General features: G+C 45.4%; 1 long non-coding RNA gene across 1 annotated transcript in view; it reads right to left on the bottom strand.

Annotated features, from left to right (window-relative positions):
* The window catches only part of LOC138166088 (uncharacterized), a 5,175-nt gene extending 1,412 nt beyond the window's left edge, over positions 1–3,763 (bottom strand). The window contains exons 1-2 of the long non-coding RNA XR_011169525.1: positions 3,644–3,763; positions 2,760–2,892 (exon numbers count right to left, since the gene is read on the bottom strand). This is a non-coding gene — a long non-coding RNA (uncharacterized lncRNA). The remainder of the gene's footprint in view (positions 1–2,759; positions 2,893–3,643) is intronic.
* Positions 3,764–3,990: the final 227 nt, after the last annotated feature.

Raw genomic sequence — 3,990 nt, forward strand, 5'->3', positions numbered from 1 at the left:
AGGAAGGAAGGAAGGAAGGAAGGAAGGAAGGAAGGAAGGAAGGAGGGAGGGAGGGAGGGAAGGAAGGAAGAAAGGAAGGAAAGAGGGAGAGAGGGAGGGAGGGAAGAAAGGAAGATGGACAGGAAGAGAGGGAAATAGGGAAGAAAGAAGGGAGGGAGGAAGAAAGGAAGTGAGATGAAAAGGAAGAGAGAAGAAAAAAGGAGGAAGAGAAGGAGAAAAAAGGAAAGAAGGGAGGAGAGGAAGGGAGAGAGATGGAAGGAAAGGGAAGAAGAGAAGGAAAGAAGGAAGGAAGGAAGATAGGAAGAGAGTGAGGTAGGGAAGAAAAAAGAAAGGAAGGGAGGAAGTAAGGAAGGAAAGGAGGGAGGGAGGGAGATGGAAGGAAAGAGGGAGGAAGGGTAGGAAGAAAGAATAGAGGGAAGAAGAAAGAAAGGAAGGAAGGAAGGGAGGGAGGGAAGGAGGGAGAAAAAGAGGGAAAGAAAAAGAAAAAGGAGACAGAGAAAGATGTGCTCCTCTTCCACTTCCCACACTCTGCCCTTCAAAATAAAATTATACTAAATTGACATTTAGCTACATACCCGACACATAGTAGGTACTCAATAAATACCTGTTGATTGATTTCAGGGCAGACAGATTTTCCTGTGTCCTTCTGCTTCCTCTGGGCTTCAGTGCTTATCCTACATAGGCCATAAAGCCTCTTTCAAAAGAGCAGTGGTTTTATAATGATCCTGTCTTTCTTTACAAAGAAAAATTCCTCCACTCCTGGGAGAGCCATCCAACAGCAATAGCTCGCAGGTTTGCCGCTGTGGGATTGTGGCTCTGCATGTGCCACACACAAGGACCCCACTGTTTCCCCAGGGCAACTAGCCCCAAGACCATTGAGCCTACACATGCCTCTCCCTATCACCACCAAGGTGGGCATTTTGAAGTTTCTTTAGCCAGGATCTACAAACCAGGGCCAAAGACCAGCCTTTCTGGGAAAAGAAGAGGCTGAGGAGGGGCAAGGAGGGGGAGAGAGGTGGAGAAGAATGGATGACCCAGCAGGGAGAGCAAGCTGATTTTCAGGTTGGGAGTAGCTCTTGGGGGGCTCAGGGAGAAACAGCAGGTCAGAAAGGGAAACTGGATCCAAGCTCTGGTTCTCAAGGGCTGGAAAGAAAACATTGACTAGGAAGGTAAGGAAGGAAGGACTCTGAGGAAACAGTGAAGAGAAGAGCATGCATGGGGAGGCTGATGGAGCAAATGAATTCTGTATAGGCCCAGGACTGAGCTCCTGGGTTTGGAATCAGAAGAAGACCCTTGTTTGAATCCTTGTTTACTTCAGCTGTTCACCTCAGTTTCCCCATCTGTAAAATGAGGATGGCGCTGGAGGTGCTCAAAAACTGTTTTTTCCTCTAGGATCAAATGGGCGCTCCACTGTTTGGTCTTCAGAGCCCTTCACAATCCAACTCCCACCTAACTTCACAATGCATAACTCCCCTTATTTTACTCCATGGCCCCTCAGCCTTCTAGCAATTTCTTACCCACAATACGATCTCCCATCTCCATACCTTTGCACAGCCTGTCCCTCAAGCCTGAATTCATTCTCTCCTCATTCCTGAGAATCCCTCATTTCCTTCCAGGTTTGGCTCCAGGTTGAACTCCTTGGGAAGGGGGAGGGGGGGGGTGTCCTAACACACACACACACCAGCTGCTAGTGTCCTCCCTCCTTATTACCTTATTGGAAAAAAATACATTTTATACACTTATTCTCTTTTCCCTCTATGTTCTTTCATTTAATGATCTCATCAGATCCCAGGCATCCAGTTATCTTATCTACAAAGATGATTTCCAGAACTCTATGTCCAACCCTAGGCTCTCCCCTAAACTCCAGGCTCACATCACCAGTTGCCTTGTGGATAGCTCAAATGAGATTTCCCTAGACATCTCAAACTCAACATGCTCAAAATACCTCATTATCTTCCCCCTCGTCTCAAGTTCTCCCCCTCTCTCTAGCTTCCCTATTACTATAGAGGGCACTGCTATTCTCCCAGTCACACAGGATCTCAACTTAGGGCAGAGTGCCAGGTCTAGAGTGAACTGAGTTCAAATTCGGTCCCTGACACTTACTAGCTGTGTGATCCTGGGTGATTACTTTACTTCTGACTGCCACAGTTTCCTCAGCAGTAAAATTGAGGGTCACATGAGATAATAAATGTAAATCACTTAGCAAAGTGCCTGGCACATAACAAATACTATTGGTACAATGGTAGCTATTATTATTTTTTTTATTAACTGTGGTGTTATCCTTTATTCCTCACATTCTCTGGCTCCTACATTGCATCCATTTCCAAATCTCATCATTTCCTTTACAACATCTCTCATATGTATTTCTTCCTTCCACTCACATAGCCACTGCCCTGGTCCAGCATTCTATCTACTGTACAACCCAATTACCACTTGAACCAAGATCCTCTATTTACTTCCCCACAATGCCACGCTCTGAGATCATACATTAGGACCAACATTAAGTATCAACATAAGTGTGTATATGTTGCTCCCCTCACCAACCACCACAGTAAAATACAAGCTCCCTGAGGACAGGGACCAGCTGGGTTTCTTTTGTTTTTATTTTTATTTTTGGTCTTTATATTACTAGTGCCTAGCCTAGGACCAGGAATATTGTAAGCATTTAATAACTGCTTGCAAAACTGAATGGAACTCTTTCAGCTGTGGCATATATCATGGAAGACTTCCTGGCAGAGGTAAGAAGAGGCTGTCCTTACCAAGACTGCTGTTCCTCTCCAAGGGTGAGTTGTATTCTGTATTTGACAGTATCCATGAGAACACACAGCCCACAGCTCTTGCTCATACCCACGGGATGGGCAGGTGTACTTTCTTCTCAGGCCAGCAATTTGCCTTTGGGTTCCTTATTTAGTCCTCAAAAGAATGGAAGAGAGTTATTCATTAGCATTTACAAGCAATAACTATTAAGGATGGGCAGTTAAGTGGCACAGTGGCTAGAAAGCCAGGCCTGGAGTCAAGGAGACTCCTCATCCTGATTTTAAATCTGGCTTCAGACACTTACTAGCTGCGTGGCCCTGGGCAAGTCACTTAACTTCTATTTGCCTCTGTTCCTCATCTATAAAATCACGTGGGAAAGGAATGGCAAACCACTCCAGAATCTCTGCCAAGAAAAACCCCAAATGGGATCTTGAAGAGTCAGACATGACTGAAATGATTGAACAAGAGCACAATTAAGGAACTTCAAAGAGGTGATAAAAACAGGTTGAATTGTTTGGGAATAGATGGGGTAGGAGGGGAATGGAGATTTAATTCCAGTTGGATTAACAGGAGTGTTATTTCCCTAGAATAGAACCCCCACCCCAGGCTGTACCAGAAATAAATACAAACACACAGAGCCAGACAGTAAATTAGCTTAATATGAGGGTGGCCACTCCATAGTTGTTGGTTCCCATTACTAATCTAATTCGTCTCAAATGGATTTACGAGACTCGGGTTAAAGAAAACACAGAACAGAAATATTGCCACACAGGATCCCAGAGGAGAAAGCCTCTTCCGGACTCCTCTCTCTTTTTGACTCTAAACTGGATGGACCCAATCCATCAGATTCCAAGCTCAAAAATCTGTCTGGGCCTAAAGTTAGCACTCAGGCCCTCCTCTTGCCCTGCTCCCCATTCTGGCCTCATGGTAAACAGGGAAACTGCTTCCTCTTTGTGTCAATGTCTCAGTCCCAGCTCAAGACAGAAATCACAGCTCAGTAAAAGTCAGGACTGATTTCTCATCTGGGCAGGGCTGCTGAGTGAATCACATTGGGAGCTGGCCCACTCTTAATGGAAACAAGATGGGGAAACTGTATTGGGTCTTAAAGAGACCTACTGTCAGGTTGGGGTAAGAGCGAGAAGAAGAGGAATTAGAAGGCTTTTTAAGGTCAGGTAGTAAGTGAAGGGAGGGGCAGGGACTTGGGCAGGGAACAGATACCCCTAGAAGGCTTTC

Source organism: Petaurus breviceps, unplaced genomic scaffold (assembly GCF_028583685.1).
Source record: "Petaurus breviceps papuanus isolate PSGF00001 unplaced genomic scaffold, PetGlider_PUasm1.0 220, whole genome shotgun sequence".
NCBI lineage: Eukaryota > Metazoa > Chordata > Mammalia > Diprotodontia > Petauridae > Petaurus > Petaurus breviceps.